The following is a 16,677-nucleotide window of genomic DNA, read 5'->3' as shown; positions in this document are numbered from 1 at the left end:
AATAATAAGGGAAGGCAAAGCATATGTATATGCTTCTCATATGTATATGAAATCATATACAAAATGACATATCCTTGTTTGGAAGAAGTAGAAAATATTAGGCATTCTATGCTAAAATATTAGCGTGGCTATTTCTGGGTGACTGAGTTAACAAGGAAGCTCTTTTGTTTGACATTCTTCTGTGTTTTTTAGTGTTTCATATTCCACATGCATTACATAATTCACTTTTAAAATTTAGGGAACCATTAAAACATCATCAATAACGTTAAGTCAAATGACAAAAATAGGCAAATATTACAACATACACCCAAAGTGTTTTAATATACATAATCTATTAGAGCTCTTACAAGTCAAGAGGAGAAATATGAACATCTTAATAAAAAGATCTGCATGGGAAATACAAAGACACTTAAAAAGAAATATAATCATTCAGTTAGCATATTAAAAAAAAAGGTTGACTATCACTAGTAATAAAGGGAATGTGACTCAGAGAGAGATGGAGATTTTTGCTCTTCAAATTGGAATTCATTCTTCAAACACTGATAATACCCATTGTTGCTCCTGGGTGGGAAATAGCCCCTCTCTCACACAGTGATGCTGGCAGTGTCAATTGTTCAGCTTTCTCGAGAGCAGTTTGGCAGATATATTGAGGACCTTGAAAGTGTTAATTCTTTGTGACCCAGCAGTTCAATTTCTAGGAATATATTCTGAGGAAGTAACCATGGATGTGCAAAAAATTTATGGGCAAGTATGCTTTAACAGCCTTACTTATAATGATGAAAATTAAGAAACAACCCAAGTAGTCAACAATGAAGGTTTGGCTCAGTTGGCAATCAGAGTGTAGGCCTACAATTCAGTATGTGCAATTCCAAAATCCACCAAACTCTTTGAACTGACAGATTTTTGTTAAGTTTGCTGCAAGTTCATTGGTGGCAAAAATCTGACCTAAACTGAAAGGAGGTTTTCTCACAGCCATTATCTATCTCCCTTCGTGTGATTCTTCAAATGTTTTCTTGCTCAGATACTGTATTTGATTCTAGGCTGCTGCTAATGTTCTATGGCAGGGGCTTCATAAGATACCATTTTTACCAGGTCCTACCTTTCTCAAATCTAAATAATTCTGATTTCTGAAACATTTGGCCTGAGGGGTTTCAGATCATAGTCATATGATGTAATCCTATAGCATCATTTAAATTCACATTCGCAGAGAGTATTGTTGGATATTTTAGTTAATCACACTTCTTCTTATTGTTAAAACCCCAAAAATATAGTAGAATATAAAACTATGAGCATTTTAATGTGTTTTGCTTTTTTTCTTAAAGTATGTGTCTACAGAGTCTTTTAATAGACTAAAGAGATTGAAAGAATATATCAAACTTTTAACAGTGATTATCTCTAGATGATGCAATTGTGAGTAATTTAAATTTTCTTCTATACATTTTTTATATTTTCCGAATTCTTTATAATGAACCTATATTATCTCCAACAAATAAATATATTTTAAAAACCTAAACTTAATCTAGATGATTTTCTATTACCTAGAAACTGAAGTATAAACGCCTTAGAATAAAATGTCAAAGACACGTAACCAGGATTCAAATTTAGTTCTTCCAAATCTGACTCCTGCATTCTTTCCCCTTTAATGTGCTGCAGTTAAACTGGTGTTTTTGAAAGAAGGTCCAGCAGCATTTTAATAAATGCTACATGCAAACAGATTTGTGTAGACAAATGCATCTTGAAAAATATAACATACAGGACTCTACTGCAGGACTTCTCAGTGCCTTTAATATCTGAAGATGTAATGTGTTTCCATAAGAGAGGTATGATATGCTTAGTTCCTCCATATTTGGCCATAAATCTTTTCCACTTTATTTTGTTTGTGTTTTTATTTTATGTTACCTTGTGGAAGATCTTCTAGAACATCTTGGGAATGTGCTTCTCCAAAAACACTTCGGAAATGCTAATCTAGTGGAAAACTAGAGTGGTAACAATTTCCTGTGTGAATGCCGACCTTTCCTAGTTAATAGTTCTTCCCTTTTAAGAGTGATAAAGATACAGACCTACTATAGCATGGACTTGAGGATATGGGGAAGGGGAAGGGTAAGCTGTAACAAAGTGAGAGAGTGGCATGGACATATATACACTACCAAACGTAAAATAGATAGCTAGTGGGAAGCAGCCGCATAGCACAGGGAGATCAGCTCAGTGCTTTGTGACCACCTAGAGGGGTGGGATAGGGAGCGTGGGAGGGAGGGAGACGCAAGAGGGAAGAGATACGGGAACATATGTATAACTGATTCACTTTGTTATAAAGCAGAAACTAACACACCATTGTAAAGCAATTATACTCCAATAAAGATGTTAAAAAAAATAAATAAAAAGAGTGATCTTCATAAACATGTGAAAGGCCGTGTTGCTGAGATGGAGATTTTTCTTTCTTTTTGGCAGCCATTTTGTCCTGATGTGATTCTGTATAGATACTGATGGAAAGTCTGTGGAGGCAGGAAATCTAAGCTCCCAGATTTATGCTCTGAATCCTCTTTTAGGTATTCAGGCACCTCAGAATTTCTCGCCTCTGTGAAGGGACTTGGGAGACACCCAGGAAACGGGGAGTTTAGTGAAGTAAGTCTTACCCTGGGAGGCAGCAGAATATTCCACGTAACCTCTGTCAGGTTGCTTCTTCTCTCTGTGTCTCAGTCACTTCATATGTAAAATGAAGGAGTTAATTGGGACAAAAGAGCAACCTTATTTCATCTTACCTGCCAACTCTCATCAATTCGTAAAGGTTTCCTAAAGTCTTGAGTCTGCATCCCTGCTTGGTGAGAAAGAATGCTGATTGATTACTAATGTCTGCCCTGGGTACAGATTAGAGGGGTGGCATCACTTCTGCCCTTCCTTTGCCATCTCAGAGTTAAGGAATATCTAAGTACCCTTGAAGACCTGGGATGCTTTAGAATGGACACATGGGAGCCGGCTCCCAAATCTACCTCTTGTTTCATAAACTCTGGTGACCTTTTGCCTCACTTCCGCCCCCCCAACCCTGCATTTTAAAAAATTTCCTTTTATCCATGGAGATTCCAAACTTTTGGCTCTTGGCCTCTGTAATAGCAAAGTAACGGTTTTCTATAGTAATCTTCTTATACTCGCTTTCTTTCACCCTCTTGCCAAAGATGAATCTGTTTTTACTAAAAGAGAAAAAAGGAAAAAAATACATATGTAAAAATCACACATCCTCACCACGTGCAAAAATCATGTGTTTGGCAGCAAGAACATCTTTCTGAGGCCAAATGGCATTTTTCCTTTCCTGCAAAACGAGCAAAAAAAAAAAAAAAAAAGTCTCACTTTCCCAGCAACTGGCACTGAATTATTGGCCCTTGTCAGCTGCTGTCACTAAGGGGTCTCTCATCTGGGAAACCCGTGATGCTGGGAGACCAATAAGTCCTGGGGGAATCTGGTTTCAACTGCTTCTACTGCTTCGCACAGGGACTGAAACACACAAAACCATGGTTGGCAGAACCATTGTCATGGGTGTAAGAGGCAGCATGGTATGGAGGACAGATAAACCAGAGTATCGGTAACTGCTTTATGACTTAACAGCTGGGGGATCTTGGGCAGCACTCTTAGTTTCTCTGAGCGTCAGACTGCCCAATCAAATGGTAGCATAGTCCCTGAACCCCTGGCATCAGTCAGTCACTGTGTGCAAGGAATGCCCCAGAGAACAAAAGAGGCAATAGTCCCTGCCCTTGGGAAGCTGATATTTTAATAGCGAGGGGCAGGCTGGGAGGGAAAGATGGACAATAAACGAGCTAACACACACGTTAAAATCAGAAGGCGGGAAGTACTCAGAAGAAAACTCCATCTGGGCAGGGGAGAAGGAAATGCCTGGGTTGGGGTACCACTTCCGGTAAGATGTCCAAAGAAGGAGCCATTAAGATGCCATTTGGGTAGACCAGGAATTGGTGGGACAGAGCGTGTGGGAGGCAAGGGTGGAAGCAGGGAAACCTCTCAGGGGGCTGTTGCCAGACTCTGGGGGAGCCGTTTAATGACGGCTTGGACCAGGAGGGAGCAGAGGAGGTGGTGGGAATGGGGAGGGATCCGTGCACCTTTTGAAAGCCTAGCTGACCCAGTTGCTGTGGGAAATTGTGGAACAACGTGGGAAAGCCCCAGCTCAGTGCCTAGAGCGCAGTAGGTGCTCTGTTAAGGTAGGGCTACTCTCCCCAGGCATCTGACCTGTGGTGTTTGCCACTAGGGAGGAGGAAAAACATGGGGCTATAGGCGGCTCACCCGAGGGCATCCTCAGGCATTCAGGTGACTCACCAGATGTTCCCTTGCCAAGTGCCATGGGATTGGAAATAAGATGGCGGCATGGCTTACAACAGGTGTTGGTGCTTCAGGAAAGCAGGACAGGTGACCCTCCTTGACCAGAGGGAAGGCAGAGAAGGAGGTAAACGGGAGAAGAGACACTTGGAGGATTTTGCTTCTCAAAGAGAAACAAGTAATAAAAGCTTGCTAAGAATTACCTTGGAGGAATCTAGTTGGTGGAGAAAATTCTGGAGCTAGTGTTTGAATTGCTTTAGGGAGAACACATTTCAGTTGGAACTAAGCGGTGAAACTGGATTCTTGAGAAAGTTTGTAGGGGATGAACTCCTGAATGCATCCCAACGACAGAGTGAGTCAGTGTGTGGAGCTGTGGGCAATACGTGGCCGGGTGCTTCCTCCAATCCCTCACAGGCTATGGCCCCAGAGCTCCCCACATGGTAAGCGTGCCCTCCACAGTTGAACTTGGCTGGTGCAGAAGTCGTTCCCGTGGAGTGGGGCAGAGGACACAGGAGGATCTGACCCAGGATTGGCAGGTCTGAAAGGGGACAGTGGGGCCTCAAGCTGTGTGAGCCGGTGCCAGTTGTGAAGGTGTCTGAGCCACGAAGTGGCAAACATGGCAGAGGGCTGGGTGAGCAGGGGAGAATCCCGCGGAGATGAAGCAGCATCCCGTGGGGAGCGAGGTGATTTGGGCTGGTACACAGGAAGCTCTTTCATACATCTTCATAGAGAGTTATTTTAATGTTTTAGAAAAATACCCATTTCCCTTTTATGAGAGTGATACGAAATGGTCTTTGAAAATGCACTTGTGGAAGCTTAAAAATAAGTTGACCTAATGAAAATGAATCAGCCAATAACAGTCTAGGTGGTAAAAGGTGAGGGTGAGACAAGAGGGCCTGCAGGCTGATGGAGGTTTGGGAAACCGTGGGCTCGAGGGCTCCTTGGTCCACCGGGTGGATTCAGGAGAGTCTGTCAGGGTTGGCAAGGCCCTGGATGGGGGCAGGGGTCTGTTGTCACAGCTGAAAACTTTCTGGACATGGGGCTCCTACATGTCAAAAGACATTGTTTTCTCCTTTCCAGATGCTTCCATCTCACCGTAAGAGCAGGTACAAAGGCAACGGAATGAGAGAGAGAAAGTCTTGGGGCCCCTTCTTTTTACGTAAGAGCCCAAAGGCCACCCTTCAGGTGGCCTACGTCTGACTCGCTCTCAAGGCTTCCTTTCTCCCAGGTGCTCTGCTCACCTCCCGTGCCCACCGGCCTCCCGGCTCCACGGGATGCCTTCCTGTCCACACAGTTTGTAAAACACAGACCTTTAGAAAACGGCGCTCAATAGTGACCTGGTTCCCCTCCGTCAGGGCAGGGGAAGGGGCGACGGCAGGAGCAAGCCTGTCCCATCCCTGTCCATCCCCCGACTCTGCCTTCCTTCCCCCCTACCCGCCACTGTAGGACCTGTGTCCCTGAGAGCTGGCCGGACCTCGGGCCCTGCATTCGTGTGGAGGCCTTGGGTGGGCAGAGGGTCAGGCCCCCTGAAGACCATTCAAAAGCCTCAGGAATGTCGCCCTTGGGCCTCAGGGGCCTGTGCACTGGCAGCAGGGTGCGCAGCAGTGACGAGTCACTGATACACTTATTGAGCAAAATCTCACACAGGTGTCAGACCCACGTGCTGGACCAGAGTGCCTGCTGGCGCCGGGATTTTGGGCTGCAGGGCTGTCCCGCAGTGGGCCGTGAGAGCCTGACGAGTTGCTTACCCTCATGGTGGCTCAGGGACTCACATATAAAGGGGCTGTGCCAGCACTCCCCCCTGACCCTGGAATAGGAATTAGAGGCTGTCTGCGTGAATAGGGTTTGTGCCTGGTCCCGGGTCCGATCTCAGTAAATGAGAGCTATGATTATTGTCACTGTCATCGTTGTCATGGTTGGTGCCAATTCCTATAACTAATCTGAAAAGAGTGCCCATCCTTGCCACTCACCAGGAGCGTGTGATGTCCGGCTGCTTGTCTGGTGGCCTCCGGGGGCTCTTCCAGGCCCGTCACCTTCACCATGTGACAGTGTAGGACCAAGCAGGGAACACTCAGGATGGGAATTTCCTGCATTTTTTTCAGTCTTGGGGACCCTCCTCAGAGGACCGAGGTGTGGTGGCCCAGCCCTGCCCAGTGCTCTGCTGGCAATCCAGGGATAAGGGCACCTGGGGATGCTGTGCAACTCAGTGGTCTTCAGTGTGGTTGCCCAGAACTTGCCTGAGCGCCTGCCATGCGCCAGGCCCCTGCTGCCCGAGGGAGTAAGCCGCAGACGCTGCCCGAGATGGGGGCAATTTAGCAAAGCAGGCAGAGGGACACCAGGTATCAGTTCTGAGATTTCCTGAATAGACAGGCGTGAGGGTCGGGTAGCCCATTTCTATGGCTTGGACTACTTTCTCCACAGCCCTGCAAAGTGGAGACCTATGTCTATTTCATCAATAAGGACACCAAGACCCAAGAGGGTCAGTGATCTCTCCAAGCTGACTTGGCCTCTGGGTGTCAAGGCAGGTCTTGATCCTGGTGGCAAATCTCCCAGCTCCATTCTCTACCCCAGAGCCAGTCCCTACATGTTATCACAGACTTTCAGGACTCGGGGTGAGGGTGCGGCGGGCGTGTCTGAGGAGGGACAGAGGGATTCAGAACGCAGGGCCCTGGCTCCTTGAGACCTGGGAGATAGCCCAACGCCAGACAAGTGACGAATTTCCAACCAAATTGTCAACTTTCCCCTTGAGCCTCGGAGCACACAGGTGGGCATGGTGGCTCGACAGATGTTGCCATGTGCCATCCTCAATCGGCTTCTCCTCAAAGAGCCCCCCACCCTCGAGGTGCACCTGAGAGCCCAGGCCTCGGGCTTCCTGATGCTTCACACCCTCATCTCTAAGAGTGCACAGCATGGGGCAAGGAGAGGGCTTCACCCTGTCCTTAGAGTTTGGGGCATTCTTGCTAGAACATTCACCCTCAGGGGCAGGGACTACCTGGGGAGGGAGAAAGAGGAAACACAAACTCCCGAGTCAGACTGACCATGTTGGAACCCTGGCTGTGCCATTTTGAAAATGTGTGATCCTTCTCTATAATTTTGAGCCTTGGTTTCCCCATCTATAAAATGGGCACGACGATGCCTGTCTCACAGGGCTGTAGAGAGCAATGAAAAGGATCAGGCATAAAATCCACAGTTGGAGCCTGGGATGGTGAGTCCTCAGTGCGTCTACAGCTTCCTGTGCCCACCAACCCCTCCCCGCCACACCAGGCTGGGGCCAGGCTGGGCAGAGCCAGTGCTGCTTGGTGGACGGATCGTTTCTCCGGTCCTCAAGAATGCGCTGTATGCCTCGTTGTCTGGGGGCATCTGTGCCCGTCTTCCTCAGCTATGTAACTTCAGGTTGATCCCTTTCCCTCTCTGGGCCTGAATGTTCTCTCCAAGCAGGGAATATAAGTTCTCTCAGCCTTCCCGGCTGGAACATCCTGTGGTTCCAGGATGCAGAGGACAGCCAGTGCAGCTGGTCTGGCCTGGGGCAGAGGGCTGTGGCCCTTTCCCAAGCCCTCTTTGGCCCAGGTGACCAGCCAAGTGGTTAATTAGCACTCTGGCAACCAGGTAATCAAGGTCAGCATGTCAGAAGTTAATCATTTCTTCAAAACACAAGCAAACACCCCATTTCCACATACTTGGGGATAATAAAAATCACACAGCCAGGGCAAGGTTCAGGGGCACCTCTTCTGATCTGGATTGACCCCAATTAGCCGGGTGACCTTGGGCAGTTACCTTCTCCACTGTGGCCTCGGCTTGCTCATCTGTGAAATAAGAGTTTGGGATTCAGAGGTAGTTGCAGAGGGCACTGTTTCTTTTTTTTTTCTTTTTTTGCGGTATGCGGGCTTCTCACTTTTGTGGCCTCTCCCATTGCGGAGCAACAGGCTCCGGACGCGCAGGCTCAGCGGCCATGGCTCATGGGCCCAGCCGCTCTGCGGCATGTGGGATCTTCCCAGACCGGGGCACGAACCCGGGTCCCCTGCATCGGCAGGCGGACTCTCAACCACTGCGCCACCAGGGAAGCCCGCACTGTTTCTTGATGGATTCAAAGGTTGGAAAGTGTTCTGGAGCCAGGCGACCTCAAGTGTCACTTCTTCCCTTTCTGGCGCAGTCTTCTCACACACTTTCCCCAGAATGCACGCACCCGGGGCTTTCCTTCTGCTGTGCTGCACAGGAGCCCGTGTGCCCAGCCTGCTTGCCCTCCAGCTCTTACACTTGGAATCCAATTGATCCCATGGTCCCACCTGGCCCACATTCCTCCTCTCGGGAAGGGAAGCCTCTGTGCCCTCGCTCTCTCACCCAGCCCTTCTATCTTCTGATTTTGATCGTGGGTAACAGTGAAGGTCTATCCAGGGTGCTCGGTATGGGTGATCAAAGGGCACTGGGTTGGAGCTGGCAGGAGAGTCCTCGACTTGCAACCAAATTGTGTGCTTCCTTAGGGCGGGAGCCACGTCTCCCCCAGCACCTGACTCTTAACGGCACCAGGTGGCTGTCAGGACGCACACTGTAGAGGTGCCGTGTAGTTTGTCTGGTGGGTTTGTGAACATATGGGAATTTATGCAATTTAAGACTCCTCACGTGAGGGTGCGTCCATATTCAAAGAGCAAACAAATCAAAACACCTCTAATGGAGAAGAGTCTAACCATGGCTCTGCCGTGGACCCCCCGGTGAGGGACCTGGCTCTCCCTGGGGTGGAATGAAAGAATGTCATCCCTAAGGCTCTCCTCTCCCAGCTCTGTGGGCCTCAGAGTCCTCCCAAAGGCCACCATGCCTAATCAGGACAGACTCTGCTTCCAGAGAACATGCGTCTGGGCTGGGCTTGCTTCCCATCTGACCCCAACTGTTCCCTCGGCTGCCCTGAGGCTTGCCTGGGTGCAAAGCCCAGAGACCTCTGCCTCCCCACTCCACTCCTGCCATGAGCCCAGGGGCTCATCTTCCAGAAAATGAATCGTGTGCTCATTCCCACCAGCGGGTCTCCTTGTTCTCCTATCCCCAGGGTGAGAAGCAGAGGGGGAAAAAAAGAAGAAAGAAAAGTTAGATGTTATAAGCAAGAGCAAAAGCTTACGGGGAGTGCCTGCTAAATGTGTGCTTTGTCTCTCTTCATATGGGGCGGGCAGTGGAGAGGCTGGGTGGAGTGCTGGTTACACAATGTCGCTGCAGCTACCTAGGGCCTGGTTGGTGTCTGTCCTGGCTCTGCCTCTTTAAGAGAACCCTGGGACCAAGATTTATTGGCTGCTGGGGCCCTGCTGCGTGTGTGGCTTGGTGTTTACAGGCCTGGGGAAGGCTAGGTCTCCCTTCCCAGGCTGCGGGGAGGTGGCAAGCTGGAGTTGGGGTAAAGAATGGCTGTCATTCATGGTGGGGCTTGCAGCAGGACTTGGTGTGCCGCCCAGGGGAGCAGGCGGCCGCGTTCCTATAACAGCCAGGCCAGGGACTGAAATCCCACCCTGCTGGGTTCAGACAGGGAGGGGATGGCGGGAGGGCTTGTCCCCTCAGAGTGCCTGAGCACCCTTGCCAAAGCCCAGCGGGCAGGCAAGAGCCATTGACCGTGTGTCCACTCTGGGTGTGCGGGCACTGGGGGTGGCTCAGAGCAGGGCAGGCAGGACGTACCCCTAGGAGCTGAGACCAGCCTCAGAGCCCTAAACCAAAGCAGGCCAGACATTAATTAGTGCAGAGGAGGGAATGGGTGGACAGAGCGGCTGCCCCCTGTGGAATGGGGATGTCCAGCAGCAGACTGTGTGTCCCTAGCCCAGGCACTTCAGCAATTTGAGTCATTTTGGAAGTGGGAAGGATGACCTCTGCCTCATAGGGTTTGGGTGGGGGGATGCCGATTAAATAATGTAACATCCACAAAAGGCCTGGCATAGTCCGTCCTCAATAGTGGTTATTATTTTTAGCACCACCCCTACTGCTGATTGTTCTAGAAGGCAAACCAACTCTGCTCCTCCAGCCTTGTGGTCCTGTGGGACATGGTTTCAAATCTCTGCATTGCTCCTACCGACAGTAGGACCCTGGGCACATCACTCATGGTTGGGGGACACACCTGGTTGGCCCCTGAGCATCTCCTTCATGGCCAGAGCCTGGCTCATCTTGAAGGAACAGGAGCTGACGTTCGCTGAGCACTTACTATGAATCGGGAGCCAAGCCAAGCATCTTACCTGCTTCATCGCTTTCTAATTTATTATTGTGAACCTTTGATTGTGGAAATGTTCAAGGATAGACAAAGACAGGATAGTCACGAACCCCCTGGGGCCCATCACCCAGCTTCAAAAATGATTGATGTTGGGACTTCCCTGGTGGTGCAGTGGTTAAGAACCTGCCGGCCAATGTAGGGGACACGGGTTCGAGCCCTGGTCCGGGAACATCCCACATGCTGTGGAGCAACTAAGCCCGTGCACCATAACTACTGAGCCCGTGAGCCACAACTACTGAAGCCCGCACGCCTAGAGCCCGTGCTCCGCAACAAGAGAAGCCACCACAATGAGAAGGCCGCGCACAGCAATGAAGAGTAGCTCCCACTCGCCCCAATTAGAGAAAGCCCGCACACAGCAATGAACACCTAACACAGCCATAAATAAATAAATAAATAAGTTTATAAAAATAAAAAAAATGATTGATGTTTGTCATTCTTTTTTTATCCATCCCTTCTAACTTTTTTTTTTTTTTTTTTTTGCGGTACACGGGCCTCCCACTGCTGTGGCCTCTCCCGTTGCGGAGCACAGGCTCCGGACGGGCAGGCTCAGCGGCCATGGCTCACGGGCCCAGCCGCTCTGTGGCACGTGGGATCTTCCCGGACCGGGGCACGAACCCACGTCCCCTGTATCGGCAGGCAGGCTCTCAACCACTGCGCCACCAGGGAAGCCCCATCCCTTCTAACTTTTATCTTCTCCTCCTCTTCCTCCTACTCCTTTCTGTCATCTCCCTCCCTCTCTGCTGGAATGTCTAAAGCAAATCCTAGACATTGTATCCTTTCACCTGTAAATACCGCAGTATATATTGCTACAGGATACAAAATTTTAAAAAAGAAAGCAAAAACTATTATCACACCTAAAAAAGTAAACAACCATTCTTAATATCATCTAATATCCAGTCTGTGAGTCATCTCATTTATCCTCAAAATAACCCTTTGGAATTACAAATGCGATTTCTCCCACCCTTCAGATGACAAACGGAGTGAATGAGACAGTAAACCTCGCATGCACCATAACCCAGCTTGTGGGCCCATCTCCCGGGTCCAGTCACCTAGTGGGAGCTGGAGGCATGATTTGTACTCAGGCAGTCAAATCCCAGAGCCTGAGCCCTTCCTTCTCCACTGTCATCCCTGAGCCCCAGAGCCCCTGGTGACTCAGCTGGCAACCTCACGCGCAAGTCAGCCCCTCCCCGAGCCTACTTTCCTTATGGCCTTGTATCGACCTCAACTTTCTTGTGCATAAAATGGCAACCGTGCAACACATGCCTTCAGGACTTGTTTGTTTCTTTCTGCCTTTGACAAATATTTATTCTGCGTCTACTTTGTCCCAGTGCTGTTAGTGCTGCTTGGGATCCAGCGATGAACTAGTGAGAGTCTTGCTGTGCAGTTGACAGGCTGCACACTTGCTACTCAAAGTGTGGGCCAAAGACCAGAAGCTCAAGCATCCCTTGGAGCTGGACAGAAATACAGACACTCAGCCCTGCCCCAGCGCTGCTGAAATGGAATCTGTGTTTCAACAAGATCCATGAGATTCATTCCCAGGAAGGCTGAAGTTTGAGAAGCACTGCCTTGGGCTACAGTTCTCACCCCAGGCTGCATGTTAGAAGGCTCTGCAGGGCTTTCAAAAATACCCACCCCCTCAAAATAAATCAGAACTATTGATGGTGTTTGAGAGCTCTCAGACGGGACTGAAAACACTGACTCAGATTGATCATTTTCAGGATAAAAGAGCTGAGATGAAATCTTCAGCAGAATACCTAGGACACAGTAGGCTAAATTAATGCTCTATTTTTTAATGCTCATCTCAACCTTGTTCCTAGAACCCCCTCACTTCCTCCCCCACCCCCCAAAATACCCTCGTGTTTTTGGGTGGTTTATCGCCTTTCCTGGTCCTCACGAGCTTCTAGCCAGAGTGCTATTCTTTGCTGGGAACCCCAAGAACTGTAACCCTGGGGCCTTCTCCTGGGAAGTCAGGCTGCAGGAGAGAATTGAGTTTCCCCCTGTCATGACCCGGTTTGCCGAGCTGGCCTGAGAGCCGCAAACAAAAATAAATAAATAAGTGCAGGCTCAGCCACATGTGCAAAGAGCTTTTCTTTCACCATGGCCGGATCCCAGTCCAGACGTTATCTCATCCCACTCTCTCCCGCCAGGTGATGGGGCGCAGGGCAGGTGCCACCAGCAACCGTGGCTTACCAGGCAGAAGCTGCGGTTTGTCACCGGGCATGCAGGAGAGGGCGCTGACCCCGGACCCTGGCACACAACAGCAGCATAGGCCCAGCCTGGCCTCGCTGGGTGGCCTGAGGGGCAGAAATGTTTTCCTGCTGGTGGCGGCCTTGGCAGCATCCCAAGGGGGTGGGGGTAGGCCTGTGGGAGGTTCCTGTTTGCCTCCCCTTCTGCAGGCCACCAGGACGCTGCTCCTGGGGCTGTTTACAGGCCTGTAAATGAGCCACGGCTATGGGGGAGGCTGGAGAGGGGTCAGAGGTCCTTCTCTGAGAGCTGGCAGGGGTCAGCTCTGCTGGACAGGGGAAGGGAAGAAAAGGAAAGAGGGGAGAGCTGCGAGCTATCTCCTGGGAAGCCAGCCCTTCAGGCTCGTTCTCCATCTGGCCATTCCTTCTGGAGGAAGCACCACTCTCCACACTACATGAATGGGAAGACTGAGGCCTGGAAGTGGAGAGGCACTTCCCAGGGGGAGGCGGGCTGGTCTGGAGATGTTAAAGCCTGTGTTCTCTCTGAGATATGTTTGCACAGGCTTAGAGAGGACCCAAACATTGCACTGGGGCAAGTCTGGGACTGCCAACCTACATCCCCCTGACCCCAGACCTTGGTCATTCTAGGATGGGGAGAAATGAGGCCAGCAGGCAAAACATGAGAAGGGGGCTCAGGCGCAACTGGGCTCTAGTCCTACGTTTGGGGCTTGCTGGGGACTCTGGGCAGGTCACATCGCCTCCCTATGTCTCAGATTCTCTCACCTACCATATGGGGGTGCCACTGGTGACGTCACAGTGTGCCTTTGAGCAGTCATTGAATAAGAAAGTGGACGGTGAAGAGCTGCCTGAAAGGCATGGCCGCTCTGCAAGGGGTGGCGCGCACTCACGCCATCACTCCCCACTTCTGAGCCCAGGGCAGACATCGCTAACTGATCACAGCACTTTCTTCCCCCAGATGTGGACTTGTCTCAGAGCTCCTCTCCGGCCATAGTGGCCCAGGAAGCCACTTCCAGTCTAGTGAAGCTCGAATCTGAACTTCCATCCTTACATGGTCTGCTGAGAAGCTGCTGCTCTGGAGCCAGATGTCTGCTGGAAAAGCCAGAGCTTAAGTAAAAAGGAGAAGGTAGGAAAGGAGACCCAGCCAGGGTAAAGGGCTCTTAGTACCAAATGGACCGTGGGCAGTGTCAGCAGCACCTAAGAGTTCCTGGCAGTGGGCAGGGTGTGTAGAGCAGCAATCAGGAGGACAGGCACCAGGAGAGGGGCCCCACTTGGCTGAGCCACTGCCCTTTACCAGGGAATGGCCCCTGCATCTCATTCCGTGAGCACAACATTTCTGTGGGGTCTGTGCCATTAATGTCTCCACTTTACATGTAAGGAAACTGAGACTGGGAGAGGTTACAGTCCAGAGTGCATGGAGCTGGCGTTGGTACCCAAGTTTGCCAGATCATAATGCCCACATTCTCCAGGCTGCCTTTCAGAGAGCGCCGTCTGCTGCCTTGGACCCCTCTCCTGAACGGGGCTGGGACTGGAAGTGACCTGCTCTGGCCCCAGCATTTGGGAGCAGGAAGGCTGGGTCCCTGCCACATGAAGTGTGCAAGGCAGGCAGCCCTAGAGAGGAGTGCTGGCACCTGTCTCTCTGCTTTTGCAATCCCTGAGGCATTTGAGAGTGTGAACCATGGAACAGGGGGCAGAACAGCGGGTGGGGTCCCTCTCAGCCCCTCTCGTTCATGGTGCAACCTCAGGCAACTCTCTGCCCCTTTCTGGGCCTCAGTTCACCTAATCTATGACCAAGAGCCTTGTGACTCAAGGTGGGGTCCACCAAGCGTCAGCATCGAGAGCCCTGCTGGAAGGGCTGAATCTCAGGCCCCTGGATCAAAATCTGTGCTTTTCCAGGGCCCCGGGTGATTTACATGCTCATGGAGGTTGTAGAACAATGAAGCTCTCGTGAGTTCCTGAGTCTCTTGCACACTCGACGACGTGGGCGTTGTGCGATTCACAGTTAGTACCTGAGGCCAGGCCAAAGCCTAACCTTGAAGTTTGAAGCTCAGCCTGGTTGTTCTAGCTAAGAAGGATGAGTTGGGAATACCCAGCAAGGCCCTTATTGGGAGGGAAGGGACAGATCCTGCAGGAGTGACCATTGGCAGGCCCGGGATGGCTGGGAGAACTCAGCCTCCTGCAAGGAACTCCCTGGCTGGGGCAGGAAGCCAGAGGAAGGTGTGGTCAGGGTGGGCCTGGGGCCAAAGGCTGGGCAGAAGAGATCACTCATGAGGACTGGAGCCCTGGAGGTGAAACATTTCTCTCCACCGCTCTACATGGGACCCCAAGGCCCCATAAGTGATATCTCAAGGCCCCATCACAGAGCAGTGGGGGCCCACAATTAAATTGAAATGCTCATCTATTTTCCCCACAAGCACCAGCATTTTCCAACCCTTTTATGGATTTCTGAGGAATGATAAAATGCAGCTGTTATGCCAATGAAATAATGTAAGGTGGCCTGAGTCCCCTCCAGGGAAATCAGTGGCTTATTTATTTTTGGCTCCAGAACGTCTATCCAGGTCTCAGAATGAACTTGAGCTTCTAAACCCTCATCACACTGGCTCGCACCTCAAGCCACTTTTTGGCGACTTCTTTGTAGACACTCAAAAGTCTTCTGGTGACATGACTTTGGTCAGTTTTTATGCTCCACTTTCCTCTTGTGAAAAAACATGGGTTTCCTAACCCCTGTGCCGGGCAGAACGCTCTGCACAGTTAAATGAGATCCTGCAGGCCATGGCCTCGCAGAATGCCTGGCACGTAGTAGGTGCACAATAATGCCACGAGCCTGCCTGTTTTCCCGCCTTTCAGAGCTCCTGGGGGTTAAGGAACTCATAAGAAGCAAGCTGCCTGCTGTGCTCCTGCTGGGCCCCAGATGTTGCAATTTCCCTTACCATGAGCATAGCCTTGGCCTTCACAGGCACACAGTGGCTCGGGTCCATAGGTTACGTGGGCCTTGCAGTGACCTTGAGACATGTAGGGCCAGCATTGGTGATTCCACCACATAGGTGACGCCCAGAGAGCCAGAAGGCTGGCCTCCCTCAGGGCCGTTCTGTAAGCGTGGATTAGCACAGAGATCTGCAATCAGGACTCTGCCACTGCACAGCTCACGGTCATGTCCTGGGGAGAGCCTTGCTTCCGAAGGCCTGGAAGTACTTTTACCCCCTGAGCTATTCTTCTTCATTTTGCCAGGATCTACTCTTTGATTGGATGTCAAAAAGCACAGGAGCCGCACGTATTCAGGAAAGGGGGAGGAGTCTTGAGTGCATGATCATCCTTCCTTCCGAGGCTCCCTGACAGCCTCACCAGTCACCCAGGCTCTCTCGCCAGCTGGCGTGCCCAGCGGGTGATGTGCTACCTGTCCCTGCAGATGTTTCAGCCGACATGCAGATCATGTGGGGTATCTATCACCAAGTGCGTTAGGTCACCTCCAACCCAGACAACCCTGCAGCCTGTTACTTGTTACCATCAGCTGTTTAGGCCAAAGAGGTCTTTCTGAGTTTCTAGCATGATAACTCCACGAAGTGGGCGGAATTGTGTCTCCTCAAAAGATATGCCCAAGTCCTAACCCCCAGTACCTGTGAATGTGGAATATTCCCTTATTTGGGAATAGGGCCTTTGCAGATGTAATTAAGTTAAGAATCTTGAGATGAGATCATCTGGACTTAGGGTGGGCCCTAAATCCACTGACTGGTGTCCTTATAAGGAGCTAGAGATCTGAGACACAGAGAGCCCCAGGGAGAAAGCCTGGTGAGGAGAGAGGCAGAGACTGCAGTGATGCGTCTACAAGCCCAGGAACTTGACGTCAAGGATTGCTAGTGACCACCAGAATCTGGAAGAGGCGAGGAAGGGTTCTCCCTGGAGCCTCGGGGAGAACTGAGGCCCCACCGATAC

General features: G+C 50.5%; 1 long non-coding RNA gene across 5 annotated transcripts in view; it reads left to right on the top strand.

Annotated features, from left to right (window-relative positions):
- The window catches only part of LOC111168492 (uncharacterized), a 254,501-nt gene that overhangs the window by 220,756 nt on the left and 17,068 nt on the right, over positions 1 to 16,677 (top strand). For all 5 annotated transcript variants that reach the window (XR_016388086.1, XR_016388083.1, XR_016388084.1 and 2 more), the window contains one exon: positions 1 to 16,677. This exon is cut by the window's left edge; it is cut by the window's right edge. This is a non-coding gene — a long non-coding RNA (uncharacterized LOC111168492).

Source organism: Delphinapterus leucas, chromosome 16, assembly GCF_059928025.1.
Source record: "Delphinapterus leucas isolate spDelLeu-1000000601 "Yukka" chromosome 16, BTC_Dleu_Yukka2, whole genome shotgun sequence".
Classification (NCBI taxonomy): Eukaryota; Metazoa; Chordata; class Mammalia; order Artiodactyla; family Monodontidae; genus Delphinapterus; species Delphinapterus leucas.
This window is presented reverse-complemented; position numbering and strand designations above follow the sequence as displayed.